The 9,963-nt window shown below is 37.6% G+C and overlaps 1 long non-coding RNA gene across 1 annotated transcript; it reads right to left on the bottom strand.

Moving 5' to 3' along the window:
• Positions 1 to 1,614: 1,614 nt before the first annotated feature.
• On the bottom strand, positions 1,615 to 2,874 carry LOC122136998. Its single transcript, XR_006154501.1, has 3 exons — positions 2,825 to 2,874; positions 2,133 to 2,195; positions 1,615 to 1,955 (listed from the first exon to the last, which is right to left on the bottom strand). It is a non-coding gene; the product is annotated as an uncharacterized LOC122136998 (long non-coding RNA).
• Positions 2,875 to 9,963: the final 7,089 nt, after the last annotated feature.

Here is a 9,963-nt window from a genome sequence, read left to right as displayed (position 1 = left end):
AAATGTGCCTAATCTACTCATTAAATAAATAAAAATAAGTCTAAATAAGTGATGCAGATGACCAAAGCACAAGGTTTTCTTGAATAATTAACATTTTAATTGTTTGGTCAGACATTTACACATTCATAAATCGTGTATTGGATTTGGAGTTATGTTCTGTTTGCTAAACATGAATAAACAAGTGTATGTGCACAGTACCTAAAACTGTGCTTTGCATCCGCTTTTTGCTGAATGCTTATTGAGATTGAAATGCTAAATGGCCCGAATGACCCGGTACACTCTCATTCTTTTTGTTCATGAACAAGGTATGGACCAGTTCTGTCATTTCATTCACGAACAAGATGTATCAGTTCATTCAACTCATTCACAAACGACATGTACCAGTTCAAGAACGAGAAGATCTCTCGATCTCGTTCAGACTCAAAAGAAACTCATTCACTACATTCAACAAATCACATGCTCCGTCACATCTCATACTCGAAGGCTATTCGTTCAACTAAAAGATTCATTCAAAAAGAACGATTCATTCACGAACGTAACATCACTATCACGCATCAATGAGTAACAAAGGAATAAGTAGCTGCATTATGATTACTTTAATGCCACTGTATGCTTTTATATGTAGTTTGGGGTAACAAAGGATTATATAGGTTTAACTGAAATAATAATGCAATAACTGACACTTTAAAGTCCCCATGAAATCAAAATTAAAGTTTTTTGGGGGGGTTTTAGTATGAATATATTAGCCTTGAGGTTTTATATGAGATTGTTTGGTTTTTAGTAATGAAAGTTTTCGCGTTTAAGGTTCTCAATAAGCTGATACTTAGTCTCTCACTTCCACCAACATGAATCAACAATTGTGATGACATCATCCTGCACTTCATCCTCTCATCAAACTTACTGTCCAATCAAATGCTCTTTAGAATCTGTAGCGTCCTGCCCCCTACACTATAAATAGATGTTGAAGCTGCGACTGAGATCGGTTGTTTTGCATTTTATAGAAATAAAAATCATTTAGTGCAGTTGGAAAATGCACCCTATCCAATTCTAAACTGAAAGCATCTGCTCTACACCAGGGTTGCCAGGTCTGCGTGACAAAACTAGCCCAATGGCCAGTCAAAAAACCACAATGACCATATCCCAAATATCAAAACACATATATTTCATTTTCCTACCAAAAATTTACTGTCATTGTTATGCACAATGATCATAAACACAGCTCAAAGGCTTCTTACCTGTTTTATCATAGGTAGAATGCAAAATATTTCAATACAATCATTTAATTGAAATTACATTTATGCAATACTTCAAACTTTTAACCCACGGGGGAAAAATCAACCCACGGCGACAGTTTAAAAGCAGCCCAATTCCATGGGGGAAAAACGTGGACTTGACAACCCTGCATCCAACACGAGCTGCATGAGTCAGATTTGACTGATCCCGGGTCGAGAGTAAGGAGAGATGACTGATGACTGATTAATGATTGCTTCTTATTGGGCTTGGCCCACCCTGGCCCCCCTGTGGAGCCGGGTCTGGTTTGTAAACTGATTAAGTATATTCTAACGTCCTTTAGCAAAAAATTTAAAGTGAACAGTGAGTTTACATTTAAAAGCAGTAAGTTGCAGATAATGTAATCTGTTAATGATGGGTGGTAGATTAATGGTGAACGACTTGAACTCAACACAATTATGTTCTTTCAAATTAACTGAGTGTCAGAAAATTATCTGAAAAAAAGTTGTAAAAGTACCTGGAAAAAGTCAAACACTTAAAAAAAAAATAAAATTGCAGTTGTAAATTTCAATACAGAAGGTAACAAACTATTAGATTGCAACTGAACCTTATATAGTAAGACCACTTAAACTTTAAAATCTTTGAAAGGATTTGAGGCAGTGTGTGAGGTTTGAGTTATACAGCTCCTGCCTGTTTTCCTGGATCCTCCTCCACATCATCATAGTCTGTTATTGGAAAACAAGAGCCAATTAATGTATCAATAAATTAAATAAAACATGCATTATAAAAAAAAAAAAAAAAAAAAAAAAAAAAAAACATTAATATTAGCATAAAAATTTAACTGAGATTTCATGCACAGAAATGAATCATATAAAGACTAAATGGAATTGTAAATAACATACCAAACATGTCACTCATAGATTCTCTGACATTCTTCACATCATCATGCTCCTCCTGAACACCCTCTGATATAAATGTGGCTAATATTAATTACATGAACAAACAGACTATATAAGAGGGGACCAATCCTGCTCCTAAAGGGCCCCAGTCCCGCAAAGTTTAGTTAACCAGTTAGACACACCTGAACCAGCTGATCAAGGTCTTCAGATGCTGCCTTCACACCATGTCATAATACCCTTAATTTAAATATGATGATACATGACATTCTACTCGGAGCTGCCCATGTTCTCGGACTCAGAGGCAGCGCCTAAATAGCGCCTACATGAGTTTGCCGGCAGTGAGGTGGTACAGCTATCACATGGTACATGTCATAACTCAGAATATTCTGAGCTTACAAGTTGTAATTACAAGTTTTGGAGCATGTGAAGGCTTTGGCAATGATGTTGCCATAGAAACATATAATTCAGCTCTGAGTAGAATGTTGTCATCTCAGAATTATGGTAATTAAGGTGTGAAGGCAGCTAGCATTACTACAAACTTCCAGACAGGTGTGTTGGGACAGGTTGAACTCTACAGGACACTGGCTCTCCAGGAGCAGGTTTAGACACCACTGGACTACATACAAAATATACATAGAAAATAAAAAAACAAAAAAACTGTTCCAATCTAGAAGGGTGTAAACAGAAACCCACACCTGCTTTATCATTGGAGAAGTGTCGTATGATGACAACATCATCATAGTTTTCTGGTAAGTCATCTACAACAAAATTATGAAAAAAGAAATGCATCCATCAATTAAATTATGTAATTCATAAATGTATAATACATGTATATATATATATGTTTAAAACATGTAGAAACAATTATAAGAACTAAACCTGTAGCATAATGTCTCAGTCCAACAGTGATTACATTATCATAGTTCTCTGGTGTGATTTGTTGCTTTTCTAAATGAGTTAAAAACAAAGAGAGAACAGACATTAGTCAGAGCAGCACCATAGTTATTTTTTGACAAGAATGAAAACGAGGTTGTGAGGGACTGAAGTACACTGTATTCAATGGATTGTACTGTTGTTTAACAACATGCCAATTGTTCAACTGACGAAACATCTTTCTGAAAAACTTTCAGCAAACAAAAACGTTTTGAAAATGATGTGATCTAGGACCTTTGTACAGTGCATGCCACTGTTAAGACTGTAAGCCTGTATGTTTTCATCTGCATAAAATATGTGTTCTACCTTGACTAAGGTCTATAAATAGAAACAGATTTACTGTTCACAGGCACAAAGGGGTTAAAGAAGTGAAACCCATCAGCTGAAGTCACTCACCTGTTGGGCCTTTAGTAGCGGAGAAATCATTATGGTATTCAGGTGTGACTCCCTCTGCAGATTTTGCTTTAAAAAAAATAAAATTACAATAAATAAATAAACAAATAAACAAATAAAGTGTTGAATAGTGTATATCATTTCTGCTAAGTAAATGTTTTTAATTATTTACATATGCATTACACAACATACACAGGCACCTGTATGTAGCGGGTAACATACTATATTGAAGTCCTCTTACATGAAAGAAGCTCATCAACATCTTCATACCCAGAATGCTGTTCTTCAGAAAGGACACTTCCTGTTTTGGAGTATAACCATCAGATACGTTCACAATAACAAATCAGCCAAAACCCACACTTCCTTTGGATCATTCAGCATTAACACTATGTAATTTCAACACTCAAAGTCCCACAAATTAATCAGTATGATTTATTGCAGTCATCCCTCCGAATAAAGTGATGAGTCTGTTGATCTCCACAAATCAGACATTATGACACTTACTCACCCCTCTGAATGAAGTGATCGTGTCTGTGTTGAATCTCCTCATAAACGGCCTCAGTCTTCGTCCTGTGTCTCCTCTTAGAGAGAGCTGTGAGTGTAGACAGACAAACCTGCTGTCAGTTCACAACACATGACTGATCACACACTGAATAAGACACAATATGACAGTCTCAGGATCTCTCCTACCTCTCCTCATCACTCTGTTCTGCTGAATCAGTATAAGCAGTGGCACTAAGAGCAGTAAGAGCACAACTCCCAGTGCAATCACAAGCTCTGCAGGGATGGAGAGAGACGCTGCTGGAGGAGTTTGTGGAGGAGAGACTGATGTTGAGCGCACTGGAGGAGAAGCTGATGTTGTTGTGGCAGGAGTAGAGGACACTGACACATCTGTAAAAATAGACACAAACACATTCAAGATCATGACTGTTCGGTATATACTGATATTATATGCTCTAAAATGGTCTAAAAATAAATAATACTTCTCAGTGTTTGCTATGACCTGCACAGATGAGTCCAGCGTGCTCTTTGTGGGAGCAGTCAGTGTGGTTTTTCAGGGAGAGAGGACAGTCCCACAGGTGAATCTCATTCCCTCTGCACTCGACTCTGTTCATCCACACAACACCTTCACCAGCACCAAAGACTGAATTCCCATCAGCCCTCAGTGCTGCTCCACAACCCAGCTGCCTGCAGACCACCTGAGCATCGCTGATGTCCCACTGATCATCACAGACTGAGCCCCACACAGCGTTATGATACACCTCCAGCCTCCCAGAGCACTGGCCCTTACCTCCACTCAGTCTGAGAGGAACATGATCTAAAACACAAAAAAATCACTGATAATCACACCATTTACAATAAAACACATACTGAAACTGAAGCTAGAGTTTTTTTAAATTAGAACGCCAGGGCCATATACAGATTTTCCTTAAAGAATTTGCAGATTTCCTCTCAGATCTATTGGTTAATGTTGATAAATTACTAATTGTTGGAGACTTTAACATTCATGTTAATAATACAAAAGTTGCGTTACCACTTGCGTTTACAGACTTAGTAAACTCTTTTGGAGTCAAGCAAAACGTAACCAGACCCCACTCATCATTTTAATCATACACTAGATTTAATTATATCACATGGAATTGACCTTAATGATATAGATATATTACCTCAAAGTGACAATGTTACTGACCACTACCTTGTATCATGCATGCCACCTATTACTGATAGTATATACTGTAATATATGCAATATATAGCTCCACGTTATCATCCGGGTAGAACTATTGTTCCAACCACTAAAGATAGATTCAGAAATAAACTGCCTAATTTATCTCAACTGCTCTCTTTACCCATAAATACACACAAACTATTCAAAATGACTAGCGATATGGGCACTATTTTCTCTAATACATTAGAAGCTGTTGCCCCCATCAAATTAAAAAAGTTGAGAGAAAAACGTACTGTGCCATGGTACAACAGCAATACCCATTCTCTCAAGAAAGAAACCCGTAATCTTGAGTGCAAATGGAGAAAAACTAAATTGGAAGTTTTTAGAATTGCATAGAAAAACAGTATGTCCAGCTATAGACATGCTCTAAAAGCTGCCAGGGCCGAGCATTTCTGAAAAACTCTAAGGAAATAACCAAAACAATCCAAAGTTTTTATTTAGCACAGTGGCTAGATTAACAAATAATCAGATGTCATCAAACTAAATATTCCCTGACAGTTGAGTAGTAATGACTTTATGAATTTCTTCACTGATAAAATAGATAGCATCAGAAATACAATAACAAATGTAGGATCGACAGCGTCTTGTAATTCAGCTTCATTCATTGCAACTAGGACAGGAAGATCTAAATAAACTTATCACTGCATCTTAACCAGCAACATGTTTATTAGATCCTGTACCCACTAAATTACTGAAAGGGTTAATACCTGTAGCAAAAGAACCGCTTCTCAATACAGTATTATTAACTCGCCGTTATCTCTAGGTCACGTCCCAAAACCATTCAAGCTGGTGGTTATTAAGCCTCTTATTAAGAAACTCCAACTAGATCCTAGTGAACTGGTAAATTACAGACCCATTTCAAACCTTCTGTTTATGTCTAAAATTTTAGAAAAAGTTGTCTGCTCAATTGTGCTCCTTCCTGCAAAAAAAAAAAAATAAAAAAAAAAAAAAAATCTATGAAACTGCACTTGTTAAAATTACAAATTACTTGCTTCTTGCGTGAGACCAAGGCTGCATCTCTTTGCTAGTTTTACTTGATCTTAGTGCTGCGTTCAACACTATAGATCATGACATACTCATAGATAGATTACAAAACTATACAAGTATTCAAGGGCAGGCCTTAAAAAGGATTAGATCCTACCTTTCTGATCGCTATCACTTTGTCTATTTAAATGGGGAATCATTTCAATTAAATCCAATAAAAGTATGGAGTACCACAAGGATGCGTCCTAGGCACTTTGCTATTTTCAATATACATGTTACCCCCTGGTAATAAATACAAGTTTAGTTTCCATTGTTATGCTGATGATACTCAACTATATATTTCAACAAGACCAGATGAAACTTCTAAATTATCTAACCAACAGAGTGTTAAAAATGTAAATGACTGGATGACCAATAATTTTCTCCTATTAAATTCGGATAAGACAGTGATATTACTTATTGGACCAAAAAACAGTACGCAGAATCTCGTAGATTACAATTTGCATCTAGACAGATGTACTGTTACTTCCTTTACTGTCAAAAATTTGGGTGTTATATTAGACAGCAACTTGTCTTTTGAAAATCATGTTTCCCATTTTAGAAACATTGCCAAGATGCGGAACGTTACCTGTTTCTGATGCAGAAAAGCTAGTTCATGCATCGGTGACCTCTAGACTTGAATATTGTAATGCACTGCTTGCTGGTTGTCCTGCATCCTCAATAAACAAGCTACAGGTAGTCCAAAATGCAGAGGATAGTTTATTTATGAGTTCAAGAAAATATGATCATATTACCCCAATTTTACATTCTCTGCACTGGATACCTATTAATTTCCGTATCAGTTACAAAATATAATGACTTACTATTAACGCCCTCAATGGTTTAGCTCCTGCGTACCTAACTAGTCTTCTATCACGCTACAATACATCACACTCCGTAAGGTTGCAAAAATCTGGACTCTTGGTAGTAAAGGAGGTAGAGCTTTTTCACATTTGGCTCCACAACTCTGGAATAGCCTTCCTGATAATGTTCGGGTTTCAGACACACTCACTCTGTTTAAATCTAGATTAAAGACACATCTCTTTAGCCAAGCATTCACGTAATGTATCTTATAACCTTGTACTTTAGATATATCTGATCAAATGCACATTCTTTTGCTTGGGTTGAACAACTCATTTTTTGCTTGGTCGGAACAGCAGCTATGCTAATTTTTCTCTATTTCCTTCTCTGTTTCTGTCTGGTAACTAGGAATTACACAAGCTTCAGTCTGGATCCAGCCCTTACAAAGACCTGAGATGACTGAACACCTGAGAAGAGATGATGCCAACCCCTCAGAGGACCTCAGATGATGCCAACCCTCAAACAACATACAAAACTACCACGTTTTCTGTAAAAAGCTTTATACAAAAAATAATAATAATAATAATAAATAAATGAAAATGGGAAAATACAGGCTTACACTAACAAACATTTAGCAGATTTATTATTAGGAAACTTACTTGAACACTGTCTCTGGTTAGATGCTGAAAATGTCAGACGACTCCGAGGAGACTCAGGAGTTTCCTCCTCTAAAATTAAAACACAATACAATTAAGGGAACTGAACAAGATGTGCACATATCAGATTCACAAAGTCTCTCTCTGGAAATGTATCCTCTACATGAAAAACATAATTTTAGATGCTTCCCATTTACTTAATTTTGTTTTGCAGAAACTTTTACGGAAATATGACTATTGAGACCATATTAAACTATTTAAACATCATCTCACCTGAGCAGGTGATTTTGGCCACCTCATTATGACAGTCATTCTGTCCCCAGGGTGAAGATGGACACTGCCATAAAGTGGAATCATGTGGTCGACATTTAAAATTATCCAGCCAGTTATGAGACTTCAGTCCCTGTGAATGTTTGGGTTCACTGCCAGATCTTCCACAGTTCAGTTCTTGACAGATCAGACTCGCTGTGTCTCTGTCCATCTGGTTCCAGCACACATTACCCCAGGATCCATTGTAGAAAACCTCCACATTCCCTTCACAGCCCTCAGTTAACCTGATCTCTTTAAACTCTAGATGAAAAAAAAAAAAAAAAAAAAACCACGTAATTTAAAATACCAAAACTGAAAAATCTGGGCATTAATCTGGGCATTATGGGACATATGAATAGGTTATATAGATTAATCATTTATATTCATTTTGATTTTAATAAAAAAGGCAGGATATTTACCTGAGCACACGACTCCTACATCCTCCTTGTGCTGACAGTCATGTTTTCCCCAGCCTGGAGAAGAGCAGCTCCACAGGGATGTCTCATTCCCCTCACACTCCACCTCATCCAGCCATATGGGTCCAGAACCAGGACCAAACCAGGCTGGTACCTGCTGGTTACTGAGGGCCACTCCACACTGCAGCTGTCTGCACACCACATGGGCATCTTTAATATCCCAGGAGTCATCACACACTGTCCCCCATGAGCCGTTGTGAAAAACCTCCAGCCTCCCTGCACAGTCTCCCCCAGAACCCACCAGCCTGATGGACCCACGACCTGATATACAGAGACAGAAAAAAAGTGATTGTACATACATATTTTTGATCTCTAATAACTAAAGAATGTGCCCAGATGTTGATTTTCTCACCAAAGTTCTTTACTGACAGCTGTTGTGTGGAGCTGCAGTTGAGAGTTTGTAGAGAGCTGCAGTTCCCCAGATGAGCTTCACTCCCTGGAGAGAGTATTTATTTGGCATTAATCTAAAATATACACTTATTTAAATATGTAGTTTTATTCTGAAACCCATGACTTCAGTGTGGTGTGAATGTGCTCACCAGAGCAGATGACTCCAACATCTCGTCTGTGAGAACATTCAGCTCGACTCCATGAAGAGATGGAACATTCTGAGAGTTCTGTTTCATTCCCGTCACAATCAAACACATCAGCCCAGATTTCACCACTTCCCTCTCCAAACCAGTCTGATCCCACAACAGACACAGCAGTCCCACAATTCAGCTGTCTACAGAGGACACTGGCAGCTCTCATATCCCAGCATGCATCACACACTGTGCCCCATTTACTGAAGTACTGACGTTCAACTCGACCAGAACAGGAATTTGAGCCATTTACCAGTCTGAGATTAGTGTAATCTGGAAAACAATTGACAATTTATAAAATGAGAGTCACGATAATTGACCAATTCAACAGTAGTATATTATGTAATGTGATGTATCTAAATAGATGAGTTTATACTCAACATATCACTCCCACTTCAGAGTTAAGCTCATTTGGATAATGTGAACGCTGTTTTTTGAACTCGAGTAGTATGTAAGGGGCCAAAAGTCTTTAAACAGAATGTGCTTAATTTGACTGCGTTAACATGCACTTTTTGTCTATGTTAACGCTGCAATTTTGAATGTGTTTCTTTTGTATGTGTAGACACCTACAGTCTATGGTAGACACCAGTAGCCCCTCACTGAAGAACACTGAAGATCCAGGGGGCAAGGTAACATCCACATCCGGGGGTGGAGGTGGGTAGGTTTAGGGATCAAATTGATCACAAGTACCTCAAGGCTCAGTACTAGGACTATTGCTTTTCATGCTTTACATGTTACCCTTGGCAGATATCATCAGGAAACACGGTGTTAGCTTTGATTGTTATGCTGATGACACTCAGCTCTATATTTCTTCACAGCCAGGCAAAACATACCAATTTGAAAAACTAATTGAATGCATAGTCGATATAAAAACTGGATGACGAGTAATTTCTTACTGCAAAATTTTAAAAAAACAGAGGTGTTAATTATCGGA

This window comes from Cyprinus carpio, chromosome B4 (genome assembly GCF_018340385.1).
Source record: "Cyprinus carpio isolate SPL01 chromosome B4, ASM1834038v1, whole genome shotgun sequence".
Taxonomy (NCBI): Eukaryota; Metazoa; Chordata; class Actinopteri; order Cypriniformes; family Cyprinidae; genus Cyprinus; species Cyprinus carpio.
The sequence above is the reverse complement of the archived record's forward strand: the minus strand, read 5'-3'. Positions and strand labels throughout refer to the sequence as shown.